The sequence below is a fragment of the Peromyscus eremicus genome, chromosome 9 (genome assembly GCF_949786415.1).
Source record: "Peromyscus eremicus chromosome 9, PerEre_H2_v1, whole genome shotgun sequence".
Lineage (NCBI taxonomy): Eukaryota > Metazoa > Chordata > Mammalia > Rodentia > Cricetidae > Peromyscus > Peromyscus eremicus.
Genome location: NC_081425.1, coordinates 48,878,917 through 48,890,005, shown reverse-complemented (window position 1 = coordinate 48,890,005; position 11,089 = coordinate 48,878,917).

The following is an 11,089-nucleotide window of genomic DNA, read 5'->3' as shown; positions in this document are numbered from 1 at the left end:
GGAAAAAACCAAGTATCTGTCAACTGAGGAAGGATAAAGAAAATGTAGTCTCTACACCGTGGAGTTGTGTTCAGCCATGATGAGGAATGAAACGATGGTCACAGGAACAGGACCCCCGCAGCTGGGGGTCGTTTTAAGGGAAATAAGCCAGACTCGGAAAGACAAATATTGCATGTGCTCCCTCCTCCCTCCTATGTGGATCCTGGATGTGTACACACACGACATGAAAGAAGCCGACCTTCCCGGCAAAGGGGAGAACTACCAGAAAAGGAAGAGAGGCGGCAAAGGGGAGAACTACCAGAAAAGGAAGAGAGGCGAAAGGAGAGGGTTAGGGATAAATATGCTCCAAGTACATAGTACACTAGACTGAAAACAGCATATGAAAAATATCACAGTGTACAATGAATCCACACTAACAAAAAGTGTGGAAGTCTTCTCTTTCTCCCTTATATCCACTAATGAATGTGTGAAAAATCCCAAAATATAGTCTGCACGAAGAAATATCATTCAGTCCTGAAAAAAAAATTTTTTTTCTGATGGATGCTATAACATGAGTGAGTCTTAAAAACATGAGGCAAAGTGGCAGAAGTCAGCCAGGAAATGTCAGTTATTGTTTGGTTATACTTATAAGAGGTCTGTAGGAAAGGCATCTCGGAGACAGAGAGTGAGCTGGAAGGTACGGAGCAGGAGATAGGAAGAATGCAGAGTCATTGTGTGATGGATAGAGTTTCTCATTTGAGAAGACACCTAAGTTCTGGAAGTAGATGGTAGTGATGGACAATTTTTTGTTGTTCTTTTTTTTTTTTAGGTTTTTGAGACAGGGTTTCTCTGTGTAGCTTTGCGCCTTTCCTGGGGCTCACTTGGTAGCCCAGGCTGGCCTCGAACTCACAGAGATCCGCCTGGCTCTGCCTCCCGAGTGCTGGGATTAAAGGCGTGCGCCACCACCGCCTGGCTTGTTGTTCTTTTTTGAGACAGGGTCTTACTATGCAATCCTGGCTGGCCTGGAGCTCAATGTATAGACCAGGCTGGCCTTGAACTTACAGAGATCTGCCTGCCCCTGCTTTCCAAGAGCTGGGATTAAAGCTGTGTGCCACCACCATCCAATCCTACTTGGGCAGTTTCAATGCTGCGGAAGTGTGTACCTAAAATAGCTAATGTGGAGTCTTTTGTGTTGTGTATACGGTTTTTTTTTTTTTTTTTTACATTTTGCTTTTTTTTGTCGTTTATATATTTTTGTGTGTGAGTGTGAGTGCATGCAGAAGCCGGAGGTCAACATAGGGTGTCTTTTTCCTCAGTTACTTCTCTACCATATTTTCTGTGTATGTACGTATTTTCACACACACACACACACACACACACACACACACACACACACTCTGCCAGATTGTCAAAGGACAACTTTCATGAGTGACTTTTCTCCTTCTACCATGTGGGTCTTGGGGATAGTACTTAGGTGGTCAGGCTTGGCGGCAAGTGGCTTGACCCTCCTCCTGAGCTGTCTAAAAGGCCTCTCCACCTTGTTTTTGAGGCAGGGTCTCTCCCTGACTGTGCTAGGCTTACCAGCCAGAGTTCCAGGGACCCCCTTTCTCTGTTCCCCAGTGTTGTGATCAGAGGAGCATGCTGCTGTGCCTGACTTTCTGACATGGGTGCTGGGGATCGAACTCAGGTCCTCAGGCTCTACAGCAAATATGTTACTAACTGAACCCCTCACTGCCCCAGCTCCTGTTATGTGTGCTACCACAATAAAATGATTAATAATAATAATAATAATAATAGTAAGCCGGGCGGTGGTGGCGCACGCCTTTGATCCCAGCACTCAGGAGGCAGAGCCAGGCGGATCTTTGTAAGTTCGAGGCCAGCCTGGTCTACAGAGCGAGATCCAGGAAAGGCACAAAGCTGCACAGAGAAACCCTGTCTCAAAAAACAAACAACAAAAAAAAATAATAATAGTACTAGTAAATAATGCATAAAGAAGCCACACACAGAATATACAAGGAGCTCGGTTCTGCGAAGTTCAAGGCTAGCCAGGCTTACATGGAGATGGGTGGAGTGAGAAAGGGAAATTGAAAAAAAGGAGTTTAAAAAGGGGACAAATGGGTAACACCTGCGAGGAAAGCCAAAAACAAGGCTTTCTTTTCGGGAAGGGGAAACTGAACCTATTTTTAGTTTGTAAGACAGATGGAGAGGGAGGATGACCCTGGAAGAGGGGAGGGCCGTGGCATGAGGAGGAGTGAGGGACAGCACCAGCAGGGAAAAGCAGAGTCATCCTTGGCTGGCTAAGGGACACCTATTGCCCTGGGAACAGAAGGAGGAGAATCAAGGTTGGGTGAGGAGGGGACGCACATGACAGCATTTGTAGCCATAGATCGTTCCGCAGTCTACCCCCAACCCCCAGCTCGGCATCATGTGCTGCCCGAGCCAACCACTCTGGTACGATTCTCCCCGGAAAACTGAGCCCTCTCCCATGAACTATCGTTTAAAAACATTTCTGTTGAGAATTTCCAGGTCTGAACAGCGAGGAGTTTGCTCAAGACCTCTAAGGTTTGTTCAAGATGCAATGTTTTGCTTGCAGGGCCTCTGAATTTGAGAACGAGTCACCTGGGAAACATTTGCATTTTTGAGTTTTCTCTGTGTCCTGAATGTAAGAAATGCAGCTGGGAAATGAGTGTGTTTGAGCTAAAACTACGTTGGAAATAATAAGAGCTATCTGCTTTCTTTCCAAAAGTTCTAGCACCCCCACTTTTTTCCAGATTAAATGAAAACTTTCTTTTCATTCTGCAAAGAAAGCTGATTTCAGACTTAGATAGCTAAATTAAACATATTCACACGCATCTGATGTATCAACATTTTGTGAGTAGGAGGAAAATAATTGGAACAAATTCCCTTGTCTGTTCTGAACAGTGGAAATTGCATTATTGTTTGTCAGTCCGTGATGATAAGATTTGAGAGGACTCTAGATGTACAGTCTCCTTGACTGGGGAATCAAGGCTGTGGCTGACGGCCAGGCAGGACCACAGCTTCGTCGTGTGCTTCCAGAAAGAGCCTTCTTCCTTCTTCCTTCTGTCCTTCCTTCTTTCCTCCTTCCCTCTCTTTCCTCTCCGTCCCTCTTCCCTTCTTTCTCTCCTTCTCCCTCCTTCCTTCCTTTCTGTTTGTTGACAAAATCTCACTCCATGGCCAGGCTGGCCTAGAACTCACTGTGTAGTCGAGTCTGGCCTGGAAATCCATCTGCCTCAGCCTCCCGAATGCTAGGACATATGTGAACCATTATACAAGGTTTAGAGAAGCCCCCTCTTAAAAGACAAAATTGTAAATAGGGGAGAAATGGAAAGCATCTTTAATATTCAAAGAATATATTAATAAATTAAAATGTTATGAATCCCATTTTATTTTTATCAAATTAGCAAGGTTTGCAAAAGCAGTGTTTAAGGACAAACTGAAATGAGGAACTTCATGGATTACCTAGAAAGTAGTTTAAGTTTTTCAAAAAAACAATAAAAAGTGATGTATTAAAGTCTTATCAGTGGTGTATCTTTTACATAACTGTGATAGGATGGTGTTTTCAATAAACGTTTATTCTTTGAGAATTTCATACAATATATTTTGATCATATTCATCCCCTCTCCCCCCAGATCCTCCCAGGTCTACCCCTAACCTCTTCCAGCTTCATGGTTTTTTTTATTAATTAATTAACTAATTTATTTATTTTAGTGACCTTGGGCCCAGTTTATACTTTCCATTTACTCTTGAGTAGAAGACCATCCACTGGAACATTGGTGCCCTACCAAGAGCTACACCCTTGAAGAAAACTGACTCTCCCTCCCCAGAGAGGTATTAGAAAATGGATACAAGCTTTTGTGCCAGGATTGAAGAGATGACTGATCAGTTAAGAGCATTTGCTGTTCTTGCAGGGGACTAGACTTTGATCGTCAGCACCAACATGGTGGCTAATAACTATCTGTAACTAGTTCTAGAGGATCTGATGCCAGTACTGAACTCCAGGGGCACCAGGCAAGCACATGGTGCCTACACGTATCTGCAGGCAAGCACACTCATACACATAAAATAAAATAAAATAAAATAAAATAAAATAAAATAAAATAAAATAAAATAAAATAAAATAAAATAAAATAAAATAAAATAAAATAAAATCTTTTTAAAAGGCCTTGTCACCAAAGATACTTACTATAGTGTTAATTATGGTAGGAATAGCTAGATGGGTAAGTTAGAGGGATGGCTCTGTCAGGAAAGTGTTTGCTGTGCCAACATCAGGAGCTGAGTCTGGGACCCAGCACCCTCTAAAGAGTTAAGCAGGGCTGTTTGCTTCTGACACCCTATCGATTAGAGAACAGAGACCAGCAAGTTATAGAAGGCTTGCTGTCCACCCAGTCTAGCCAAAATGGTGACCTCCAGGCTGACTGACAGACCCCGTCACAAAACAAAAGTGTGGTGAGCCATAGAGGCATCTGATGTTGATTTCTGCCTTCCACATGTACATGTTGAGGGTGTACTCACATTTACATACATGCATACTATACTTATATGTTCTCTCTCTCTCTCTCTTTCTCATACACACACACACACACACACACACACACACACACACACACACGCACATGCACACAGAGACAGAGAGACAGACAGACAGAGGCTAGAAATAAGAAATTTTAGTCTTAAATTTTTCAATTATGAAAGGCACACATATGATACTATAACTTTTATACCTGTTTAAGAAATGAATGAAGGGCGTGGAGCGATGGCTCAGTGGTTGAGAGTGAGTCTTGCTCTTCCAGAAGACCCGAGTTCAGGTCCCAGCACCCATATTAGGTGGTTCAGAACTGTCTGTAACTCCAGCCAGGGGATCTGAGGTCTTCCTCTAGCCCCCACAGGCACCCACACACTTGTATCACACATTCACAAGGCACACACACACACACACACACACACACTCACACAAATAAAAATAAAATACTTTTTTAAAAAATGCTTATGAAGAATTTTCCATGATGTGGAGACAATGCTCCACAATGGTAAATGAGTCTGTATTATTTCTATAATAAAATATATTCTACGTATGTATAGTAAAGGCTATCAACTGTCACAATTTAAAGTAAATATCTAGCTAGTAGGGTTTTAGTGATTAATTTTTCCTATAGGTTTAAAAAAAAAACAATGGATGACATTATTATTATTATTATTATTATTATTATTATTATTTCCTGAGACAGGGTTTCTCTGTGTAGCTTTGCGCCTTTTCCTGGAACTCACTTGGTAGCCCAGGCTGGCCTCAAACTCACAGAGATCCGCCTGGCTCTGCCTCCCGAGTGCTGGGATTAAGGGCGTGCGCCACCACCGCCCGGTGACATTATTTTTTTAAAAAAATCTATGGGACTGGAAAGCTGGCTCAGTGGTTAAGAGCACTTCTGCAGAACCTTGAGGACCGGATCCAAAAATGCCTGTATCCCCAGAGCCAAGAGTGCAGAGACAGGGAATTACTGGGGCTTGCTGGTGTCCAGCACAGCTCAGAAAAGGTGAGCCCCATCGAGCTTTTAAAATAATGCTCATCCACTGTGAAAAAATAAACAATACAAGAAAGGGAAAAAAAAATCACGAAAACCTTGCCTTCTAGATATTTACTTTAAATTTTGACCCTTCCTCAAAGGAGTAGGTGGAGAATGATGGAGGAGGACATCCTGCCCCTTTTCTGCCCTCTGCTAATGTGCATAGTGATGTGTACTTGCATACCTATGTGCACATACAGTCACACAGACGTACACAGACACATATACAATCACACACACAAACTTTAAAAATTCCAAACTTGAAGATATTTTCTGATAAAGGAAGAAATGTCCCCTTCTGAGCACTTTTTGATAGTGTTTAAATCCCTAGAGTCCGGGACACGGGCCCACACATCCAGCAGTATTGATGAGCTTCTGTTGTGTACCAACCAGGACCCACAGTATGCGGGGGCTGAGAGCACAGTGGAAGGGGTAATGTCAGGGCTGCCTACAAAGCGCCTCACAAGGGAGGCTTCGAACCACAGAACTGGCTTGCTCACAGTGCTGGAGGCTGAAGTCCAGATCAAAGTTTCCAGGCTGGTTTCTCCCGAGGCTTCTCTTCCCGGCCTGCACACACTGGCTTTTTTTCTTTTCATCTCCCCTCTGTGTCAGTGGTCAAATTTCCTTGTTTGCTTTTTTTTTAATTTGAGACTGACTCTCACTCTGTAGTCCAGGCTGGCCTCAAATTCATGGTCTGCCTGGCTAGTGCTAGGTCCTTAAGGACACCAGTCATACTGAATTAGTCAACCTTAATGACCCAGGTTTACTTCTGTAGAATGTCCAAATACAATCCTAAGGCACCAGGAGATTGGGGTTTCAACTTTGGAAATTTTAGAGTACTATAACCCAGTCCATACTATTTAGCAATTAAATAAGCAACCTCATGAGGAGGAAGGTCTTAAGATAGAAATTAAGCATGTTCATGCTCTCAGCACCCCTGATGGTTTCTAGGGAAGTATATTCTGCTCTGACACTTGCTGATCTGTCTCTCTTCCTGTGGTGATATTTTATTTGTGCTCTAACAAATAAAGCTTATCTGAGGATCAGAGGACAGAGCCAGCCACTAGATTAGACATAGAGGCCAGACAGTGGTGGCACACACCTTTAATCCTATTACTTGGGAGGCAGCAGAGATCCATCCAGATCTCTGTGAGTTCAAGGTCACACTGGGAACAGAGTCAGGCAGTGTTGGCACACACCTTTAATCCCAGCACTTAAGATCTCATGTCTTTTCTTGGAAAACATACATGTCTTTGACCCCAGGAAGTGACATGGCTGGGTGGAGAACGGTATATAAGGCATGAGGAGACAGGAACTAAGCAGCAGTTCAACTGAGACCCTCAGGGGTGAGGACTGAGCATTCATGGAAACAGGGTTGGCTGAGGAGTTGGCGAGGTGAGGTTGGCTGTGGCTTGTTCTGTTTCTCTGATCTTTCAGCTTTCACCCCAATGTCTAGCTCCGGGGTTTTTTGTTTGTTTGTTTGTTTGTTTTTGTTTTGTTTTGTTTTTTGTTTTTTGTTTTTTTTTTTTAATAGGACTGTTTAGCAACTCGTGTTACATCTTCCTGGACTGTGTTCCAGTGTTCGTAGTTCCTTATTTAACAAATGCACAGACATTGGACAAATTTTCATCTTGTCATGAGGGAGTATAACTAACATGTAAATTTTATCTTCAGGGTGTCAGAGAATGAATATTTATTCTCTGATGCCTGATATTACAAAGTCATTCATTATCTTTCAGGGAATAGATTGGGTGTGAATCGTATGATACCTGCTGAGTTCCCATATGAGTGTGCTATGATTCCCAAGAAGAGCTTGGCTGCTTCAAAGTCCCTGGGGGCTGTAAACAAATAAGGTCTGGGGGATAAATTCTGCCCAGGATAATAACATTTCTGAGACATGTTTTCAGTAATACTCAAAATTGAGAAGAATTTAAAAATTATTCTTATTACATGTATTTATTTATTTAGTGCATACACGTGTGTGCACATGCAAGTGTGGAGGTCAGAGGACAACTTGCCCTGTGTCTGTCCCAGGGATTGAACTCAGGCCATCAGACCTGACAGTAAGTGCCTTTACCCACTGAGCCATCTTGCTAGTCTCAGAGAATTTCTTTTTAATTTCCTTCTGGTTCTGTGGCTGAATCTAGAACCACATTCATACAAGGCACACACTCAAACACTGAGCTGTTATCTCCAGCTCCAGGAGACAGTGTATGCTGTCATACAAAGTGTCACTGCGTTCACTCTCGGCTCTCTATAAGCCTTTCATTCTAGACTCAAATCCTTCACAGCCTGTGACAGACTAGAAACAAACTTACAAAAATAAGACAGATTCCCGGGGCTGAATAGATCACAGCTGCAAAAAATGTTTTTAGATTGCATTCATGCGCACACCTTGTTCCTCTCCCATTCAAAGAAGAGATGGAATTCTGCATAATTACTTAAGATGCAATAGAAAGGTCTGGTGATAAAAAGCCTGGGCTCTGGAAGCAGCTTCACCAGCTCCGTGTTGTGTTAGCTACTTCTCCATGGCTGCAAAGAAATCCCTGACAGAAGGAAGGGAGGGAGGGTGGAAGGAAGGAAGGAAGGAAGGGAAGGAGGGAGGAAGGAAGGGAGGGAGGAAGGAAGGAAGGAAGGATTGATTTTGGCTCATATTTAAGACACACTCTATCATGGTGAGGAAATCACGCTATCAGGAGCTAGAGGTAGCTGGCCACACTGTGTCTACGGTCAGGAAGCGAAGAGAGATGAATGCCAGTCCTCGGGTTATGTAGTCCAGGACCCTCGGCGGCGGACTGGTACCACACACATCTTGGATTGGTCTTCCTACTTCAGTTAGTCCAATCTGGAAGCTCCCTCACAGAGTTGCCCAGAGCTTGTCTCCTAGGTGATTACAGATCCTGTCATGCTGACAATCAGTATTAGCCATCACAGATGGTGAAAATGAAATGAGTGAGCCCCAGGGACCCTACAGCAGCTGCTGGTGTGCAGTGATGGACGCGGTGTGCAGTGATGGACGTGGTGTGCAGTGATGGACGCGGTGTGCCGTGATGGACGCGGTGTGCCGTGATGGACGCGGTGTGCCGTGATGGACGCGGTGTGCCGTGATGGACGCGGTGTGCCGTGATGGACGCGGTGTGCTGTGATGGACATGGTGGGCAGTGATGGACGCGGTAGCGGGACGCTGCTGGTTTAGACTTCTCTGCGCCTTCTGTCGTGGATGGGCTTTCTTTCTTGCCCCTTCTCAGTGTTGCCTCCAGACTTAGCTCTCACCCACTACCAAGGTCTAGTTTGGAGTCACCCCAAGGGTTGACCACTTTGTGTTCTCTGTGGGTGAAATTCTGATAAGGCAAACACTTGACCCCTCACTTATTGGAGATTCTCTTTTCTGTGACTAGCCAGTTTAAAAATTGGGTAAGTTTGAGAGGATAGTCGTGTTTTTCCATTAGCTCATCAACACTTCCGTCCCTTGGATTCCTCTAGCCATTAGGGTCTGAAACCTGGGCAAGCAGTCACCGTGGGAGAAGCACTCTTGTCAGAGCCACCTCAACATCACTGGCTGCTGCTTTGGCTCCTTGTACTTGACTTGGTCCATCATCAAGGCCCATTGACCCTTCCCAATTGGCCATCCTCTTACTCCTCTTCTGGGTTAGCCTTCCTTTACTAAAAAAAAATCAACTTTAAACCTCTGGGGTCTTACCCTTTGGACTCCTCTGCTTTGGCCGTGATTGATATTCATCTTGTATCGGACATTTCCCTACCCTTAGGAATTACTGCTTGGAAAGTGTGGAGTTTTATCCAAGTATCTTTTAAAGATTCACGGGCCAGGTAACTGCTCCTGTGATGCTGACTACTGCAGGTTGTCCTACCATTGCTTATAATGGTGCCTTTTATTATGCCCTCTTCTCTAGTTACTCTCCTCTATCTCATGCACAGCTTTACTGGTTGTTTTTATGCTACTGTAGTAGACTGCATAGAGGCTTTTCAATCTTCTTGTACCCCAGGTATCTTCCAATATTGCTTTTGTTTTTTTCTCCTACCCCATCAACGTAGATGTCACACCAGCGACATTGAAGACGGTCCGCACAGTATGCAAACGGTGAGTGAGCCCTGCCTCCTTGTGACCAGGGCAGGCTTCTTTGTAATGCTTTTCCCATTTGGTTTGCACTTATTTTTGTGTCAGTTTGTGTCATTAGTCCTCAGCCCTCTGGGACATGCTGCCTGCTTAATAATTGTGTCCTGGAGAAATGGGGGATCAGGCTGGAGAGATGGCTCAGCGGTTAAGAGCACTAACTAGTTGCTCTCTCAGAGAACCGGGTTCAGTTTCTGGCCCCCACATGGCCGCTGTGGGGGACCCGATGTCCTTCTTCTGCACTGCATGCATGAACTGCACAGATATAACATTCAGGCCAAACACTCAGACTCATAAAACACTAAACAGAATCTACAAAACAAAAGGCTCAAGCACAGCAACTTACCTATGAAAGCAGTGACACGCCATTTTCCTGTCTTCTGAAATCCTAGTTTTGAACTCACGTTGTAAATCACAGACACTGGGGCCGAATGATTTGATTGACAGTCACAGTGCCATCACTTCCGGGCTGTTCACTGAGGATAATTAGCCTCTCCAGACTTTTTATATCATATAGGAGTCTCAGAAGGCTGTTATGAAGATTTTATTTTTTAATTTTTAAAATTATATTTATTTGTGCTGGAGAGATGGCTCAGTGGCTAAGACTGCATATTGCTCTTACAGAGAACCTGGTTTTAGTTCTTAGTACCCACAACTTATAGCTCACAAATGCCTATAACTAGTCCCAGGGGAACCCACGTTCTTTTCTGGCCTCCATAGCATCTGCACACACTTGATGTACCTAAACTCACATAGGCACACACACAATGTGTGTGTGTGTGTGTGTGTGTGTGTGTGTGTGTGTGTTTGTGCATCCATATGTCAGTGTCAGAGGGCAACCTGTAGGGGTTGATTCTCTCTTTCCACCTGTGGCATCCAAGAATCAAACAGGTTACCAAGGCTGGGCAGCAAGGGCTTCCACCTGCTGAGCTATCTCTCTGGGCCACTATGATTCTTGCTTCTGGATAGACCACAGTTGCAAATGATTTTAAACTGCATTCCTGTATACAGCTTAATGTGCATCCATTCTAGGTAGAAACAGGATTTGATGTAATCACTCGGCATGCAGTGGAAAGTGCTAATGATTAAGGGCCTGGCCTCTGGAAGCAGTTCCACCATTCCCCATGTTTAGGAGCTAGCCAATAGTATACAATAAACCCTTAAGACTTTAGCTAATGTTACTATTAAAAAAATTATTAAAAAGTGTATTGCTAGCCGGGTGGTGGTGGCACACGCCTTTAATCCCAGCACTCGGGAGGCAGAGCCAGGCGGATCTCTGTGAGTTTGAGGCCAGCCTGGACTACCAAGTGAGTCCCAGGAAAGGCACAAAGCTACACAGAGAAACCCTGTCTCGAAAAACCAAAAAAAAAAAAAAAGTGTATTGCTATTTAATTGCCTA